At 44.3% G+C, this 21,066-nt stretch overlaps 1 long non-coding RNA gene across 2 annotated transcripts; it reads right to left on the bottom strand.

The window, feature by feature from the left end:
• Positions 1–6,919: 6,919 nt before the first annotated feature.
• LOC116375725 (uncharacterized) lies at positions 6,920–10,889 on the bottom strand. 2 transcript variants are annotated; one of them, XR_004211109.1, is made up of 3 exons: positions 10,768–10,889; positions 7,336–7,416; positions 6,920–7,227 (listed from the first exon to the last, which is right to left on the bottom strand). It is a non-coding gene; the product is annotated as an uncharacterized LOC116375725 (long non-coding RNA). The 2 variants fall into 2 exon arrangements; XR_004211108.1 differs by lacking the exon at positions 10,768–10,889 and adding an exon at positions 9,404–10,055.
• Positions 10,890–21,066: the final 10,177 nt, after the last annotated feature.

Raw genomic sequence — 21,066 nt, 5'->3', positions numbered from 1 at the left:
AATTCCAGAAAATTATTTCATGGCTTTAGAAGCTTCTGATAGGCTAATTGACATCATTTGAGTCAATTGGAGGGGTACCTGTGGATGTATTTCAAGGCCTACCTTAAAACTCAGTGCCTCTTTGCTTGACATCATGCGAAAATCAAAATAAATCAGCCAAGACTTCAGAAAAGAAAAGTCGACCTCCACAAGTCTGGTTCATCCTTGGGAGCAATTTCCAAACGCCTGAAGGTACCACATTCATCTGTACAAACAATTGTACGCATGTATAAACACCATGGGACCACGCAGCCTTCATACCGCTCAGGAAGGAGACGCGTTCTGTCTCCTAGATATGAACGTACTTTGGTGCGAAAAGTGCAAATCAATCCCAGAACAACAGCAAAGGACCTTGTTAAGATGCTGGAGGAAACAGGTACAAAAGTATCTATATCCACAGTAAAACGAGTCCTATATCGACATAACCTGAAAGGCCGCTCAGCAAGGAAGAAGCAACTGCTCAAAAACCGCCATAAAAAACCAGCTGCACATGGGGACAAACATTTTACTTTTTGGAGAAATGTCCTCTGGTCTGATGAAACAAAAAATAGAACCATTTGGCCATAATGACCATCGTTATATTTGGAGGAAAAGGGGAGGCTTTGCAACCCGAAGAACACCATCCCAACCGTGAAGCACAGGGGTGGCAGCACCATGTTATGAGGGTGCTTTGCTGCAGGAGGGACTGGGTGCACTTCACAAAATAGATGGCTTCATGAGGCAGGAAAATGATGTGGATATATTGAAGCAACATCTCAAGACGTCAGTCAGGATGTTAAAGATGCTAAAAACTGAAATGTATTTGGCTAAGGTGTATGTGAACTTCCGACTTCGACTGTATCTAATGGAGGTTTAAACTTGGACAGAACTGCATGTCTTAATACCTACACACTGTTTCAGTTGCTTCTGTCATATTGTGGTTCAATGGGTAAAATTGCCATGAGCACAAATATAGCGTCTGAATCTGAGCAGGCATTTGATATCACTTCATTTCACTCACACTTCTCTTCTGGGTCACTGCAGCAGAAACATATCAGAGCTCATTACTGTCATTAAAGCTGTTGTTCCAAGCTATTTGCTTTTCTCCATTTCTCTGTTGTGTCACACAGAGTACAACAACGGCAACGCTTTCAGATTCTATCCAATTTAGGTAACTCTGTCACAGAAAAGGAAGGACGCAATAACTTAGAAACATACAAATATGATTATTTGTTATATCATCATCTCTTCTGATAGAGAGCAGAGTGTTAATCTAGCTTATTTCTGTTCTATTCTACTGTGTTCTATTCTATTCTATTATTTTCTATTTTATTCTATTCTGTTCTATTCTACTCTATTATTTTCTATTCTATTCTATTATGTTCTATTCTATTATTTTCTATTCTATTCTACTGTGTTCTATTCTATTATTTTCTATTCTATTCTACTGTGTTCTATTCTATTATTTTCTATTCTATTCTACTGTGTTCTATTCTACTTTATTATTTTCTATTCTATTCTATTCTACTCTATTATTTTCTATTCTATTATGTTCTATTCTATTATTTTCTATTCTATTCTACTGTGTTATATTCTATTATTTTCTATTCTATTCTACTGTGTTCTATTCTACTCTATTATTTTCTATTCTATTCTATTCTGTTCTATTCTATTACTTTCGTGTTCTATTCTATTCTATTCTACTCTATTATTTTCTATTCTATTCTATTATGTTCTATTCTATTATTTTCTATTCTATTCTACTGTGTTCTATTCTATTATTTTCTATTCTATTCTACTGTGTTCTATTCTACTCTATTATTTTCTATTCTATTCTATTCTACTCTATTATTTTCTATTCTATTCTACTGTGTTCTATTCTATTACTTTCGTGTTCTGTTCTATTCTGTTCTATTCTATCTCAACATATTGACTACTGCCTACTGATCAGTTGTTTGTCAAACATAATACAATAATACTATTTGGCATCTTCACAAGATCACGTTAAAGACCTGCTTTGGCGACTAAAAGAGTATTTTTTAAAAACCTCCTGCTTTGGGCTGGATGTTTCAATGTGTCCTTCCTCTGTGTCCGTTATGGCTGACGACCCTGTACCACTATAGACATATATATATATATATATATATAGAGGTTTATGATTTCATTCTGGCTGTTTTGTTTGCTTGCGTCCCAAATTGCACCCTTTTCCCAATATAGTGTACAACTTTTGTAGAATAGTGAACTGAGTATAACAAACATTAGGAACACCTTCCTAATATTGAGTTGCACCCCCACCCCCTTTTCCCCTCAGAACAGCCTCAATTCATCGGGACTCTACAAGGTGTCCAAAGCGTTCCACAGGGATGCTGGTCCATGTTGACTCTACAAGGTGTCCAAAGCGTTCCACAGGGATGCTGGCCCATGTTGACTCTACAAGGTGTTGAAAGCGTTCCACAGGGATGCTGGCCCATGTTGACTCTACAAGGTGTCCAAAGCGTTCCACAGGGATGCTGGCCCATGTTGACTCTACAAGGTGTCCAAAGCGTTCCACAGGGATGCTGGTCCATGTTGACTCTACAAGGTGTCCAAAGCGTTCCACAGGGATGCTGGCCCATGTTGACTCCAATGCTTCCCACTGTTGTGTCCAGTTGGCTGGATGTCCTTTAGGTGGTGGACCATTCTTGATACACACAGGAAACTGTTGAGAGTGAACAACCCAGCAACGTCGCAGCTCTTGTCACAAACTGGTGCGCCTCGCACCTACTACCATACACCCAGTTCAAAAGCACTTAAATCCTGACACCTACTACCATACACCCAGTTCAAAAGCACTTAAATCCTGACACCTACTACCATACACCTGTTCAAAAGCACTTAAATCCTGACACCTACTACCATACACCTGTTCAAAAGCACTTACATTTTGTTGTCTTGCCCATTCCCTCTGTGAATGGCAGACATACACAATCCATGTCTCAATTGTCTCAAGACTTTTAAAAAATCCATCTATGACCTTTTACTGCAGTGGGCTAAATCAGTCACACAGTGTTTATTGGTCTTAAACAAGTTTTGAAACTCACACACTATGGGCTGAAACAAAAGAAGACCATGTCAGATATAGTTTAAAAATATTCAATTTTGAATTTGCATCCCAATATTACACTTTATATACATCACAGAAGACTGAAACACAACAAAACTGTTTGACATAGAAACACTGTATTTCGTAATGAAAAAAAAATTATAATCTTTATTCATGCTGAAAAATATTAGTAATGTTCCATCCATGAGGGCACTTTTGGTCATTGACTGCGGGAAAGGACTATCCTTTCTCCTTCCCCTTCATCTACACTGTCTGAAGTGGATTTAACAACATCAATAAGGGATCATAGCTTTCACCTGGATTCCCCATGGTCAGTCTATGTCATGGAAAGATCAGGTGTTCCTAATGTTTTGTATACTCAGTGTTTAGCCCTAATAGTTCTCAAACCTCTCCTTAAGGACCCCCCCCCCCCCCCCCCCCAGATGTTTCACAATGTTGTTGTAGCATCCCTAAGCTAGCTGATTACAGACAAAAAATACTCCTCAGTTTCATCAGCTGTCCGGGTGGCTGATCTCAGACGATTCCAAGAAGTCGGAAGAAGAAGAAGAAGAAGGATGTGGCGGTCCTGGGTTGGCGTGGTTACACGTGGTCTGCGGTTGTGTGGCCGATTTGACGCACTGCCAAATTCTCTAAAACGATGTTGGGAGGCAGCTTATGGTAGAGAAATGACCATTCAATTCTCTTTCAACATCTCTGGTGGACATTCCTGCAGTCAGCATGCCAATTGCACACTCTCTCAAAACTTGAGACATCGGTGGCATTGTGTTGTGTGACAAAACGGCACAAGGTGCCTTTTAGTGTCCCCAGCACAAGGTGGCTTTTAGTGCCCCCAGCACAAGGTGGCTTTTAGTGCCCCCAGCACAAGGTGCCTTTTAGTGCCCCCAGCACAAGGTGCACCTGTGTAATGATCATCCTGTTTACTCAGCTTCTTGATATGCCACACCTGTCAGGTGGATGGATTATCTTGGCAAACACCTGGCAGGTGGATGGATTATCTTGGCAAAAATAGAAATGCTCACTAACAGGGATGTAAAAAAAACGTTACTTTTTGTGCGTATGGAAAATGTCTGGGATGTTTTATTTCAGCTCATGAAACATGGGACCAACACTTTACATGTTGCATTTATATTTGTGTTCAATATAAATGGCAGATTCTGAATCAGCTAACGATAGTGAACAAGTTACATCCCTTTTTTTCAAATTCGGTGTCATATTTACTTTTTTAAGACGAAATGTAGCTAAACCCTTAACCTTGTGAGGGTTAAGGGACCGTCTTAAAATTGCAACGCCTACTATTGCTGCATGTGTTTCTCATGGTGCTCATTAAGAAATACAGAGGACATTACTGAACCCCAAAAAGAGTTGTCTTTGGGGTGTGGTTTAATGTGGGTGTGTCTTTGGTGTGTGGTTTAATGTGGGTTTGTCTTTGGGGTGTGGTTTAATGTGGGTGTGTCTTTGGTGTGTGGTTTAATGTGGGTGTGTCTTTGGGGTGTGGTTTAATGTGGGTGTGTCTTTGCCATTCAAATCAGAACAAACAAACACAGGCAGTGGTGAGTAACTTAGTGACACAGAGGTAAGCTAAGATAACTTTGCTATGGAAATTTTTTAAATATGAGGACTTCTCCCCTCCTGACTGACTTGCCATCTCAAGATGATCTGCTATTTCAGTTTTATGTCTAGGCTAAAACCTGTGCTGACCTTGTGTTTAGCCAACCTGACAACAGCTAGCTAGCTAGCATAGTTTTGGAATAGGCTAGCCAGCTGTAGGTATCTAGCTAGCTGATATTTCTCTGACAGATCACAGTTATGCCAAAATAACTTAATACTAGGAAGGTGTTCTTAATGTTTGGTATACTCAGTGTAATAAGACTAGGAAGGTGTTCTTAATGTTTGGTATACTCAGTGTAATAAGACTAGGAAGGTGTTCTTAATGTTTGGTATACTCAGTGTAATAAGACTAGGAAGGTGTTCTTAATGTTTGGTATACTCAGTGTAATAAGACTAGGAAGGTGTTCTTAATGTTTGGTATACTCAGTGTAATAAGACTAGGAAGGTGTTCTTAATGTTTGGTATACTCAGTGTAATAAGACTAGGAAGGTGTTCTTAATGTTTGGTATACTCAGTGTAATAAGACTAGGAAGGTGTTCTTAATGTTTGGTATACTCAGTGTAATAAGACTAGGAAGGTGTTCTTAATGTTTGGTATACTCAGTGTAATAAGACTAGGAAGGTGTTCTTAATGTTTGGTATACTCAGTGTAATAAGACTAGGAAGGTGTTCTTAATGTTTGGTATACTCAGTGTAATAAGACTAGGAAGGTGTTCTTAATGTTTGGTATACTCAGTGTAATAAGACTAGGAAGGTGTTCTTAATGTTTGGTATACTCAGTGTAATAAGACTAGGAAGGTGTTCTTAATGTTTGGTATACTCAGTGTAATAAGACTAGGAAGGTGTTCTTAATGTTTGGTATACTCAGTGTAATAAGACTAGGAAGGTGTTCTTAATGTTTGGTATACTCAGTGTAATAAGACTAGGAAGGTGTTCTTAATGTTTGGTATACTCAGTGTAATAAGACTAGGAAGGTGTTCTTAATGTTTGGTATACTCAGTGTAATAAGACTAGGAAGGTGTTCTTAATGTTTGGTATACTCAGTGTAATAAGACTAGGAAGGTGTTCTTAATGTTTGGTATACTCAGTGTAATAAGACTAGGAAGGTGTTCTTAATGTTTGGTATACTCAGTGTAATACTGTAGATGTTCTGCTATTATAACAAATATTACACTTGTCTTTCTTCTTCACAGCAGATACAGTTACTATTAGCATTTTTTCTTTACCTTTATTTTACCAGGCAAGTCAGTTAAGAACAAATTCTTATTTTCAATGACGGCCTAGGAACAGTGGGTTAACTGCCTGTTCAGGGGCAGAACGACAGATTTGTACCTTGTCAGCTCGGGGATTTGATCTTGCAACCTTTCGGTTACTAGTCCAACTCTCTCCAACTCTATCCACTAGGCTACCCTGCTGCCTCTACACTCTAACCACTAGGCTACCTGCCACCTCTACACTCTAACCACTAGGCTACCTACCACCTCTACACTCTAACCACTAGACTACCTGCCACCTCTACACTTTAACCACTAGGCTACCTGCCACCTCTACACTCTAACCACTAGGCTACCTACCACCTCTACACTCTAACCACTAGACTACCTGCAACCTCAACACTCCAACCACTAGACTACCTGCCACCTCTACACTCTAACCACTAGGCTACCTGCCACCTCTACACTCTAACCACTAGGCTACCTGCCTCCTCTACACTCTAACCACTAGGCTACCTGCCACCTCTACACTCTAACCACTAGGCTACCTGCCATCTCTACACTCTAACCACTAGACTACCTGCCACCTCTACACTCTAACCACTAGACTACCTGCCACCTCTACACTCTAACCACTAGGCTACCTGCCACCTCTACACTCTAACCACTAGGCTACCTGCCACCTCTACACTCTAACCACTAGGCTACCTACCACCTCTACACTCTAACCACTAGGCTACCTACCACCTCTACACTCTAACCACTAGGCTACCTGCCACCTCTATACTCTAACCACTAGGCTACCTGCAACCTCTACACTCTAACCACTAGGCTACCTGCAACCTCTACGCTCTAACCACTAAGCTACCTGCCACCTCTACGCTCTAACCACTAGGCTACCTGCCACCTCTACGCTCTAACCACTAGGCTACCTGCCACCTCTACGCTCTAACCACTAGGCTACCTGCCACCTCTACGCTCTAACCACTAGGCTACCTGCCACCTCTACACTCTAACCACTAGGCTACCTGCCACCTCTACACTCTAACCACTAGGCTACCTGCCGCTGCATATTAGTCAGTATCCCTTCGTATGGTGTCCCATATAGGACAGTTCCCTGACAAGTTTGAAGAATACACAGGGTCCCCCCCCCCCTACCATTAAATTCAATAATAACAGAAGATGATGACAAGTACTAGTATCATTGTAATGCTGAGAGCAAGGTCTCTAGTTCAGACATCTGTTTCAGGGGACTCCATGACAAACCATCTCTCCCGTCCTCCATCTGTAGAAAACACAGCACTGATTACATTATCGATGGTAGGTGTTAGGTGAATTCCAGGGCAGACAAGTGATAGTATTTTGACCTATGACCAGATCAAATGTGACCAACCTGAAATGTGTCTGTTGCCTTGCCAAGGTCTGCCTCAGCCTTCTACTCCTGATATGGTTGGAGGGGTTCCCGACGACACTGCTGAACAACAAACACACCAGGTTTTTTGTAAGTAGCCTGTTACTGAAATGGAAAAATATAGATATATATTCACTCAATAAACATAGAGAGATAAAAAAAAAATAACTTCCCTCTAGTTTGGAAGTAATTATACTAAACAGAGTGACTAAGGACAGACTAGATTCAGGTCAGTAGCGCTGATCCTGTTACTATGCAACCAGCTGTGTACTGTTCAGTTGCTGAATGCTCACTGACACATATGTGTAGCCTGTTTAGATAAAGAAGACAGGTACTCAGGCTAGACAAGTACCACCCTTCGTGTATTTTTGCTGTAGAAAATACACAATATATTTATATATATATATATATATATATATATTTTTTTAGGAGAACATGTATGTTGTTTTAGCACTACTAGCAGACGAAGCCTGGTAGCTAGTGCCAACTAACCTAGCCGTTGATCATGACTCCCAGTACAGTACAGGGCCTGAGTTATATCGAGAGCAAGAGATAACCCAAACAACCTGTCTGTTCTCATAAAAGGTAGCTACTTAACTTGGGAAATCCGGGTTAGTTATCTTTTTTTAATTTTATTGTATTTATTTTGTAAAGCCTCGTAAAACTGACCATCCTACCGGTCCTCGACATCGGTGACGTCATCTATAAAATAGCCTCCAACACTCTACTCAGCAAACTGGATGCAGTCTATCACAGAGCCATCCGTTTTGTCACCAAAGCCCCATACACTACCCATCACTGCGACCTGTATGCTCTCGTTGGTTGGCCCTCGCTTCATACTCGTCGCCAAACCCACTGGCTACAGGTTATCTACAAGTCTCTGCTAGGTAAAGCCCCGCCCTATCTCAGCTCACTGGTCACCATAGCAGCACCCACTCGTAGCAAGCGCTCCAGCAGGTATATCTCACTGGTCACCTTCAAAGCCAACACCTCCTTTGGCTGCCTTTCCTTCCAGTTCTCTGCTGACTGGAACGAATTGCAAAAATCACTGAAGCTGGAGACTCGCATCTCCATCACCAGCTGTCAGAGCAGTTTACAGATCACTGCACCTGTACATAGCCTATCAGTAAACAGCCCATCTATCTATCTACCTCATCCCCATACTGGTATTTATTTATTTAGCTCCTTTGCACCCCAGTATCTCTACCTGCACATTCATCTTCTGCCGATCTACCATTCCAGTGTTTAATTGCTATATTGTAATTACTTCGCCACCATGGCCTATTTATTTCCTTAACTTTACACTCACTGTATAGAGACTTTTTGTTTTCTTTTGTTCTACTGTATTATTGACTGTATGTTTGTTTTACTCCATGTGTAACTCTGCGTTGTTGTTTGTGTCACACTGCTATACTTTATCTTGGCCAGGTCGCAGTTGTAAATGAGAACTTGTTCTCAACTAGCCGACCTGGTTAAATAAAGGGGAAATAAATAAATAAATACATCGCCAGGAACTTTACTTATAGTTTCTATTTTCAATTGTTGCACTACTACTGTTGCCTGTTGATGTTAACTAGGCAGCTACAGTAGCTGAAATGATATTAACATAATTTTTTATTTTATCCGGGTGCCTGCGTCACCTACTAACACTTTGGTACAAGCCGTAGCTCCGCTTCTCCTCGGTCTGAGAAAAACGCTTTAGAGAGAAAGGTATTTTGTCGCAGACTAGAAGTCCATAACGTTAAATACATAAAGCATCCGAAGGTTAATGCTGTAGATATTGTTATAAGGGAGTGTGAGACTATCGAAACATGTAACTTTCAGAGTTTTATCGTTATTATTGATTTTTTAAAATTTAAACAAATGCTGGCGTTGCATTATGGGAGATGTAGTTTTAGCCCTCTTAAGGTCTAAACAGGATAAATGCAAATGTCATGTTATAGCTTGTTTATATTAGTGTATTTATGTACACTAGTTGTTGGATTTTAATACTGTCAACGCTGAAAGCACCAATAAATGTATTGGAGACGTGAGACGATATGTGTTTTACCTTTCCTCACACTCCTCTATAGAACAACTTGTCAGATGGTGCATTGGAGACTGATGATCTTCCTGTCTTCTCTTTTCATAATATAATTGCAGATCTACATAAAAGCTCAAAAAAGTCAGCCGTTGCGTTGCTCTTCATTGCTTGGTTCTTCTGTGGTACATTTAAAGATCACTGTAGCTAGCTCACACCAGTCACAGCCATCAATGTTTGTTCCTTGCCATCTTGCACAATATTGTTGAATGTAATTCAAGTTTGCATCAACTTTATGGAAGCCCAATTTTCACTCCTATGCCTAGCAAGTGTGCGTGCATTGCAGACTTGACAACATGTCCACAACACATGTCAGCTTGTGGCAGGACCACGGCCTTGTTTGTTGTCTCTGGACAATCAGACATCATTGGTAAAATCCATACATACCTGTTGTGACGCACTCACTTGCAAATCTCGTTTTGGACGAGACTGATTTTATGACCAAAATGATCCTATTCATTATCCAATGTTGTCACTAGAATGAATGTTTTTGACGGTTGTCATATCGATGCCATATAGTCCTTTATAACCAGAGAAGGTTCTAGGAGGCAGTTCCCTTTTAATAATGAAAAAAAAGTCAATTGCTTGTCAACCAAAGAGACGAACCGTCGGTGGTGTTCAGAACGTTCAAATGGCCTCTCCCCAGGGTGGATGTGCTTGTGTTTGGTCAGATCTCCAGACTGAGTGAAGCTTTTAACACATAAATATCTCAAACCAATTTGACAATGAGTATGTTTACATGCACAGTAATAATTCAATATTGAACAGATTAGAGCAGTGTGGAAATAGTCATGTAAATACCGCACTCTGCTTATTTTAATCAGCAATAAGGTCAAAAGTCGATGTAAGGATACGTAGATTTTTTTTAAACACCTGGTTTTCTGAGCGATCTTTGGAATTATTAGGACATGTAAAAACCCGAATCAGAGTTCCAGCGATGTATTTGATCAGCGCACGTGGCAACATCGGTGGCGTAAACCTCCCTCTTCTGCGCGCGTGAAGTGTTTTAGGAAAAACTGAAAGTATTCATATACAAATTCGCATACAAGTCCAGTAAAAATAACACGGTCACCGTGGTAGAACATTTGTTTTGATTGGTGATTTTCTGCATTTATTAAAAGGCCCATCAGGACGCCTGATTTCCGATGTGTCAATGGAAACATGATCATTGGGGAAATCGTTATTCTTGCAAAGCATGTACAAATTTGAAACAAACTACTATATTAATCTGACTATCCACAATAATCGTATTATTGTGTGCATGTACGTAACCGTGCTCATTTTTCAGAGACCTCTTCTCTCAAATCCATGGAAATTAGACGACAAGTAGTTACCGTTGATTGGAGGGATTAGGCATCTGAACATTTTGTAATGAAACAGCAGGTCTCGAACCATCGACCTTCGAGACCCGAAGTCCTAAGCGCTATCGACTGTCCCCCGAAAGCACGCTCCTGCGGCAGAGTCGATATCCGCGCTTATAAACCCAGGGTCGTGACAATATAACAACAGTTGGTTGTATTTATGAAAGTCATATGGGGTGGAAGCTGTGAAGTTTTTAAATAAGTATTTTTGACATAAAGTGAAATAAAACTCGTAAAAAAATAGACAAAGTCAAAAATCGCTAAAGTAATTGCTGTTGGATGAATACACACAACTGATATTACGAGTGGCTTAGTGGTCTAAAACACTGCATTTTAGTGCAAGCTACATCACTGCAGTATCTAGTTCAAATCCAGGCTGCATCACAACTGGCTCTGATTGGGAGTCCCATAGGGCGGTGCACAATTGGCCTAGCGTTCTCAATCTTTGGCCAGAGTGGGCAGTCGTTATAAATAAGAATTCTTTTTTTAACTGACTTGCCTACTTAAATAAAGGTTGAATTAAAAAACATATATATAATTCTATGTTGGTTCAGGGACCTCTTCCCTCCAATCAAGTGTTATGATATGTTTGGAAGGTTAGTGTTAAGATATAGACACACTATCCAGGATACACTTCTACAATCCATCCTCCAGGGGGCAGCAGCAACCAAGTCTAAGTGCTGAGCCAAGCCTTCATTTGCACACAGGTATGAGTAATTAGGATTTATTGTCAGTCTGGGATTTATTGTCACCATCTGAACAGATAATAATTTGTTTGTGCTGGCCAAGAGGTTAAGAGAGACAGAGCTGGCCCTGGACCAAGGAAATGTAACTAGCACCACTAGACATAATGAGTCAGGTTACAGACCATGTAGCTAGGACCCCTAGACGTAATGAGTCAGGTTACAGACCATGTAGCTAGGACCCCTAGACGTAATGAGTCAGGTTACAGACCATGTAGCTAGGACCCCTAGACAGTCAGGTTACAGACCATGTAGCTAGGACCCCTAGACAGTCAGGTTACAGACCATGTAGCTAGGACCCCTAGACGTAATGAGTCAGGTTACAGACCATGTAGCTAGGACCCCTAGACAGTCAGGTTACAGACCATGTAGCTAGGACCCCTAGACATAACGAGTCAGGTTACAGACCATGTAGCTAGGACCCCTAGACGTAATGAGTCAGGTTACAGACCATGTAGCTAGGACCCCTAGACAGTCAGGTTACAGACCATGTAGCTAGGACCCCTAGACATAACGAGTCAGGTTACAGACCATGTAGCTAGGCCCCCTAGACATAACGAGTCAGGTTACAGACCATGTAGCTAGGACCCCTAGACGTAATGAGTCAGGTTACAGACCATGTAGCTAGGACCCCTAGACGTAATGAGTCAGGTTACAGACCATGTAGCTAGGACCCCTAGACAGTCAGGTTACAGACCATGTAGCTAGGACCCCTAGACATAATGAGTCAGGTTACAGACCATGTAGCTAGGACCCCTAGACAGTCAGGTTACAGACCATGTAGCTAGGACCCCTAGACATAATGAGTCAGGTTACAGACCATGTAGCTAGGACCCCTAGACAGTCAGGTTACAGACCATGTAGCTAGGACCCCTAGACATAATGAGTCAGGTTACAGACCATGTAGCTAGGACCCCTAGACATAATGAGTCAGGTTACAGACCATGTAGCTAGGACCCCTAGACGTAATGAGTCAGGTTACAGACCATGTAGCTAGGACCCCTAGACGTAATGAGTCAGGTTACAGACCATGTAGCTAGGACCCCTAGACAGTCAGGTTACAGACCATGTAGCTAGGACCCCTAGACAGTCAGGTTACAGACCATGTAGCTAGGACCCCTAGACATAATGAGTCAGGTTACAGACCATGTAGCTAGGACCACTAGACATAATGAGTCAGGTTACAGACCATGTAGCTAGGACCCCTAGACATAACGAGTCAGGTTACAGACCATGTAGCTAGGACCCCTAGACGTAATGAGTCAGGTTACAGACCATGTAGCTAGGACCCCTAGACGTAATGAGTCAGGTTACAGACCATGTAGCTAGGACCCCTAGACAGTCAGGTTACAGACCATGTAGCTAGGACCCCTAGACAGTCAGGTTACAGACCATGTAGCTAGGACCCCTAGACATAATGAGTCAGGTTACAGACCATGTAGCTAGGACCACTAGACATAATGAGTCAGGTTACAGACCATGTAGCTAGGACCCCTAGACATAACGAGTCAGGTTACAGACCATGTAGCTAGGACCCCTAGACGTAATGAGTCAGGTTACAGACCATGTAGCTAGGACCCCTAGACAGTCAGGTTACAGACCATGTAGCTAGGACCCCTAGACAGTCAGGTTACAGACCATGTAGCTAGGCCCCCTAGACAGTCAGGTTACAGACCATGTAGCTAGGACCCCTAGACGTAATGAGTCAGGTTACAGACCATGTAGCTAGGACCCCTAGACAGTCAGGTTACAGACCATGTAGCTAGGACCCCTAGACATAATGAGTCAGGTTACAGACCATGTAGCTAGGACCACTAGACATAATGAGTCAGGTTACAGACCATGTAGCTAGGACCCCTAGACATAACGAGTCAGGTTACAGACCATGTAGCTAGGACCCCTAGACGTAATGAGTCAGGTTACAGACCATGTAGCTAGGACCCCTAGACAGTCAGGTTACAGACCATGTAGCTAGGACCCCTAGACATAACGAGTCAGGTTACAGACCATGTAGCTAGGACCCCTAGACGTAATGAGTCAGGTTACAGACCATGTAGCTAGGACCCCTAGACATAACGAGTCAGGTTACAGACCATGTAGCTAGGACCCCTAGACGTAATGAGTCAGGTTACAGACCATGTAGCTAGGACCCCTAGACAGTCAGGTTACAGACCATGTAGCTAGGATCCCTAGACAGTCAGGTTACAGACCATGTAGCTAAGACCCCTAGACAGTCAGGTTACAGACCATGTAGCTAGGACCCCTAGACAGTCAGGTTACAGACCATGTAGCTAGGACCCCTAGACAGTCAGGTTACAGACCATGTAGCTAGGACCCCTAGACAGTCAGGTTACAGACCATGTAGCTAGGACCCTAGACATAATGAGTCAGGTTACAGACCATGTAGCTAGGACCCCTAGACATAACGAGTCAGGTTACAGACCATGTAGCTAGGACCCCTAGACGTAATGAGTCAGGTTACAGACCATGTAGCTAGGACCCCTAGACAGTCAGGTTACAGACCATGTAGCTAGGACCCCTAGACATAACGAGTCAGGTTACAGACCATGTAGCTAGGACCCCTAGACGTAATGAGTCAGGTTACAGACCATGTAGCTAGGACCCCTAGACAGTCAGGTTACAGACCATGTAGCTAGGACCCCTAGACATAACGAGTCAGGTTACAGACCATGTAGCTAGGACCCCTAGACGTAATGAGTCAGGTTACAGACCATGTAGCTAGGACCCCTAGACAGTCAGGTTACAGACCATGTAGCTAGGACCCCTAGACGTAATGAGTCAGGTTACAGACCATGTAGCTAGGACCCCTAGACGTAATGAGTCAGGTTACAGACCATGTAGCTAGGACCCCTAGACAGTCAGGTTACAGACCATGTAGCTAGGACCCCTAGACATAATGAGTCAGGTTACAGACCATGTAGCTAGGACCTCTAGACATAATGAGTCAGGTTACAGACCATGTAGCTAGGACCCCTAGACATAATGAGTCAGGTTACAGACCATGTAGCTAGGACCCCTAGACATAATGAGTCAGGTTACAGACCATGTAGCTAGGACCCCTAGACATAATGAGTCAGGTTACAGACCATGTAGCTAGGACCCCTAGACAGTCAGGTTACATACCATGTAGCTAGGATCCCTAGACAGTCAGGTTACAGACCATGTAGCTAAGACCCCTAGACAGTCAGGTTACAGACCATGTAGCTAGGACCCCTAGACAGTCAGGTTACAGACCATGTAGCTAGGACCCCTAGGCAGTCAGGCTACAGACCATGTAGCTAGGACCCCTAGACAGTCAGGTTACAGACCATGTAGCTAAGACCCCTAGATAGTCAGGTTACAGACCATGTAGCTAGGACCCCTAGACAGTCAGGTTACAGACCATGTAGCTAGGACCCCTAGACAGTCAGGTTACAGACCATGTAGCTAGGACCCCTAGACATAATGAGTCAGGTTACAGACCATGTAGCTAGGACCCCTAGACATAATGAGTCAGGTTACAGACCATGTAGCTAGGACCCTAGACATAATGAGTCAGGTTACAGACCATGTAGCTAGGACCCCTAGACAGTCAGGTTACAGACCATGTAGCTAGGCCCCCTAGACAGTCAGGTTACAGACCATGTAGCTAGGACCCTAGACATAATGAGTCAGGTTACAGACCATGTAGCTAGGACCCCTAGACATAATGAGTCAGGTTACAGACCATGTAGCTAGGACCCCTAGACATAATGAGTCAGGTTACAGACCATGTAGCTAGGACCCCTAGACAGTCAGGTTACAGACCATGTAGCTAGGACCCCTAGACGTAATGAGTCAGGTTACAGACCATGTAGCTAGGACCCCTAGACAGTCAGGTTACAGACCATGTAGCTAGGACCCCTAGACAGTCAGGTTACAGACCATGTAGCTAGGACCCCTAGACATAATGAGTCAGGTTACAGACCATGTAGCTAGGACCACTAGACATAATGAGTCAGGTTACAGACCATGTAGCTAGGACCCCTAGACATAACGAGTCAGGTTACAGACCATGTAGCTAGGACCCCTAGACGTAATGAGTCAGGTTACAGACCATGTAGCTAGGACCCCTAGACGTAATGAGTCAGGTTACAGACCATGTAGCTAGGACCCCTAGACAGTCAGGTTACAGACCATGTAGCTAGGACCCCTAGACAGTCAGGTTACAGACCATGTAGCTAGGACCCCTAGACATAATGAGTCAGGTTACAGACCATGTAGCTAGGACCACTAGACATAATGAGTCAGGTTACAGACCATGTAGCTAGGACCCCTAGACATAACGAGTCAGGTTACAGACCATGTAGCTAGGACCCCTAGACGTAATGAGTCAGGTTACAGACCATGTAGCTAGGACCCCTAGACAGTCAGGTTACAGACCATGTAGCTAGGACCCCTAGACAGTCAGGTTACAGACCATGTAGCTAGGCCCCCTAGACAGTCAGGTTACAGACCATGTAGCTAGGACCCCTAGACGTAATGAGTCAGGTTACAGACCATGTAGCTAGGACCCCTAGACAGTCAGGTTACAGACCATGTAGCTAGGACCCCTAGACATAATGAGTCAGGTTACAGACCATGTAGCTAGGACCACTAGACATAATGAGTCAGGTTACAGACCATGTAGCTAGGACCCCTAGACATAACGAGTCAGGTTACAGACCATGTAGCTAGGACCCCTAGACGTAATGAGTCAGGTTACAGACCATGTAGCTAGGACCCCTAGACAGTCAGGTTACAGACCATGTAGCTAGGACCCCTAGACATAACGAGTCAGGTTACAGACCATGTAGCTAGGACCCCTAGACGTAATGAGTCAGGTTACAGACCATGTAGCTAGGACCCCTAGACATAACGAGTCAGGTTACAGACCATGTAGCTAGGACCCCTAGACGTAATGAGTCAGGTTACAGACCATGTAGCTAGGACCCCTAGACAGTCAGGTTACAGACCATGTAGCTAGGATCCCTAGACAGTCAGGTTACAGACCATGTAGCTAAGACCCCTAGACAGTCAGGTTACAGACCATGTAGCTAGGACCCCTAGACAGTCAGGTTACAGACCATGTAGCTAGGACCCCTAGACAGTCAGGTTACAGACCATGTAGCTAGGACCCCTAGACAGTCAGGTTACAGACCATGTAGCTAGGACCCTAGACATAATGAGTCAGGTTACAGACCATGTAGCTAGGACCCCTAGACATAACGAGTCAGGTTACAGACCATGTAGCTAGGACCCCTAGACGTAATGAGTCAGGTTACAGACCATGTAGCTAGGACCCCTAGACAGTCAGGTTACAGACCATGTAGCTAGGACCCCTAGACATAACGAGTCAGGTTACAGACCATGTAGCTAGGACCCCTAGACGTAATGAGTCAGGTTACAGACCATGTAGCTAGGACCCCTAGACAGTCAGGTTACAGACCATGTAGCTAGGACCCCTAGACATAACGAGTCAGGTTACAGACCATGTAGCTAGGACCCCTAGACGTAATGAGTCAGGTTACAGACCATGTAGCTAGGACCCCTAGACAGTCAGGTTACAGACCATGTAGCTAGGACCCCTAGACGTAATGAGTCAGGTTACAGACCATGTAGCTAGGACCCCTAGACGTAATGAGTCAGGTTACAGACCATGTAGCTAGGACCCCTAGACAGTCAGGTTACAGACCATGTAGCTAGGACCCCTAGACATAATGAGTCAGGTTACAGACCATGTAGCTAGGACCTCTAGACATAATGAGTCAGGTTACAGACCATGTAGCTAGGACCCCTAGACATAATGAGTCAGGTTACAGACCATGTAGCTAGGACCCCTAGACATAATGAGTCAGGTTACAGACCATGTAGCTAGGACCCCTAGACATAATGAGTCAGGTTACAGACCATGTAGCTAGGACCCCTAGACAGTCAGGTTACATACCATGTAGCTAGGATCCCTAGACAGTCAGGTTACAGACCATGTAGCTAAGACCCCTAGACAGTCAGGTTACAGACCATGTAGCTAGGACCCCTAGACAGTCAGGTTACAGACCATGTAGCTAGGACCCCTAGGCAGTCAGGCTACAGACCATGTAGCTAGGACCCCTAGACAGTCAGGTTACAGACCATGTAGCTAAGACCCCTAGATAGTCAGGTTACAGACCATGTAGCTAGGACCCCTAGACAGTCAGGTTACAGACCATGTAGCTAGGACCCCTAGACAGTCAGGTTACAGACCATGTAGCTAGGACCCCTAGACATAATGAGTCAGGTTACAGACCATGTAGCTAGGACCCCTAGACATAATGAGTCAGGTTACAGACCATGTAGCTAGGACCCTAGACATAATGAGTCAGGTTACAGACCATGTAGCTAGGACCCCTAGACAGTCAGGTTACAGACCATGTAGCTAGGCCCCCTAGACAGTCAGGTTACAGACCATGTAGCTAGGACCCTAGACATAATGAGTCAGGTTACAGACCATGTAGCTAGGACCCCTAGACATAATGAGTCAGGTTACAGACCATGTAGCTAGGACCCCTAGACATAATGAGTCAGGTTACAGACCATGTAGCTAGGACCCCTAGACAGTCAGGTTACAGACCATGTAGCTAGGACCCCTAGACAGTCAGGTTACAGACCATGTAGCTAGGACCCCTAGACATAATGAGTCAGGTTACAGACCATGTAGCTAGGACCCCTAGACATAATGAGTCAGGTTACAGACCATGTAGCTAGGACCCCTAGACAGTCAGGTTACATACCATGTAGCTAGGACCCTAGACAGTCAGGTTACAGACCATGTAGCTAAGACCCCTAGACAGTCAGGTTACAGACCATGTAGCTAAGACCCCTAGACAGTCAGGTTACATACCATGTAGCTAGGACCCCTAGGTTACAGACCATGTAGCTAGGACCCCTAGGTTACAGACCATGTAGCTAGGACCCTAGACAGTCAGGTTACATTCCATGTAGCTAGGACCCCTAGACAGTCATGTTACAGACCATGTAGCTAGGACCCCTAGACAGTCAGGTTACATTCCATGTAGCTAGGACCCCTAGGTTACAGACCATGTAGCTAGGACCCCTAGGTTACAGACCATGTTGCTAGGACCCCTAGACAGTCAGGTTACATTCCATGTAGCTAGGACCCCTAGACAGTCAGGTTACAGACCATGTAGCTAGGACCCCTAGACAGTCATGTTACAGACCATGTAGCTAGGACCCCTAGACAGTCAGGTTACATTCCATGTAGCTAGGACCCCTAGGTTACAGACCATGTAGCTAGGACCCCTAGGTTACAGACCATGTAGCTAGGACCCCTAGACAGTCAGGTTACATTCCATGTAGCTAGGACCCCTAGACAGTCATGTTACAGACCATGTAGCTAGGACCCCTAGACAGTCAGGTTACATTCCATGTAGCTAGGACCCCTAGACAGTCAGGTTACAGACCATGTAGCTAGGACCCCTAGACATAATGAGTCAGGTTACATTCCATGTAGCTAGGACCCCTAGACAGTCAGGTTACAGACCATGTAGCTAGGACCCCTAGACAGTCATGTTACAGACCATGTAGCTAGGACCCCTAGACAGTCAGGTTACATTCCATGTAGCTAGGACCCCTAGGTTACAGACCATGTAGCTAGGACCCCTAGGTTACAGACCATGTAGCTAGGACCCCTAGACAGTCAGGTTACATTCCATGTAGCTAGGACCCCTAGACAGTCATGTTACAGACCATGTAGCTAGGACCCCTAGACAGTCAGGTTACATTCCATGTAGCTAGGACCCCTAGACAGTCAGGTTACAGACCATGTAGCTAGGACCCCTAGACATAATGAGTCAGGTTACATTCCATGTAGCTAGGACCCCTAGACAGTCAGGTTACAGACCATGTAGCTAGGACCCCTAGATAGTCAGGTTACATTCCATGTAGCTAGGACCCCTAGACAGTCAGGTTACATTCCATGTAGCTAGGACCCCTAGACAGTCATGTTACAGACCATGTAGCTAGGACCCCTAGACAGTCAGGTTACAGACCATGTAGCTAGGACCCCTAGACGTAATGAGTCAGGTTACAGACCATGTAGCTAGGACCCCTAGACAGTCAGGTTACAGACCATGTAGCTAGGACCCCTAGACATAATGAGTCAGGTTACAGACCATGTAGCTAGGACCACTAGACATAATGAGTCAGGTTACAGACCATGTAGCTAGGACCCCTAGACATAATGAGTCAGGTTACAGACCATGTAGCTAGGACCCCTAGACGTAATGAGTCAGGTTACAGACCATGTAGCTAGGACCCCTAGACAGTCAGGTTACAGACCATGTAGCTAGGACCCCTAGACATAACGAGTCAGGTTACAGACCATGTAGCTAGGACCCCTAGACGTAATGAGTCAGGTTACAGACCATGTAGCTAGGACCCCTAGACAGTCAGGTTACAGACCATGTAGCTAGGACCCCTAGACAGTCAGGTTACAGACCATGTAGCTAGGCCCCCTAGACAGTCAGGTTACAGACCATGTAGCTAGGACCCCTAGACGTAATGAGTCAGGTTACAGACCATGTAGCTAGGACCCCTAGACAGTCAGGTTACAGACCATGTAGCTAGGACCCCTAGACATAATGAGTCAGGTTACAGACCATGTAGCTAGGACCACTAGACATAATGAGTCAGGTTACAGACCATGTAGCTAGGACCCCTAGACATAACGAGTCAGGTTACAGACCATGTAGCTAGGACCCCTAGACGTAATGAGTCAGGTTACAGACCATGTAGCTAGGACCCCTAGACAGTCAGGTTACAGACCATGTAGCTAGGACCCCTAGACAGTCAGGTTACAGACCATGTAGCTAGGCCCCCTAGACAGTCAGGTTACAGACCATGTAGCTAGGACCCCTAGACGTAATGAGTCAGGTTACAGACCATGTAGCTAGGACCCCTAGACAGTCAGGTTACAGACCATGTAGCTAGGACCCCTAGACATAATGAGTCAGGTTACAGACCATGTAGCTAGGACCACTAGACATAATGAGTCAGGTTACAGACCATGTAGCTAGGACCCCTAGACATAACGAGTCAGGTTACAGACCATGTAGCTAGGACCCCTAGACGTAATGAGTCAGGTTACAGACCATGTAGCTAGGACCCCTAGACATAATGAGTCAGGTTACAGACCATGTAGCTAGGACCCCTAGACAGTCAGGTTACATACCATGTAGCTAGGATCCCTAGACAGTCAGGTTACAGACCATGTAGCTAAGACCCCTAGACAGTCAGGTTACAGACCATGTAGCTAGGACCCCTAGACAGTCAGGTTACAGACCATGTAGCTAGGACCCCTAGGCAGTCAGGCTACAGACCATGTAGCTAGGACCCCTAGACAGTCAGGTTACAGACCATGTAGCTAAGACCCCTAGATAGTCAGGTTACAGACCATGTAGCTAGGACCCCTAGACAGTCAGGTTACAGACCATGTAGCTAGGACCCCTAGACA

The sequence above is a fragment of the Oncorhynchus kisutch genome, linkage group LG10 (assembly GCF_002021735.2).
Source record: "Oncorhynchus kisutch isolate 150728-3 linkage group LG10, Okis_V2, whole genome shotgun sequence".
Classification (NCBI taxonomy): domain Eukaryota; kingdom Metazoa; phylum Chordata; class Actinopteri; order Salmoniformes; family Salmonidae; genus Oncorhynchus; species Oncorhynchus kisutch.
This window is presented reverse-complemented; position numbering and strand designations above follow the sequence as displayed.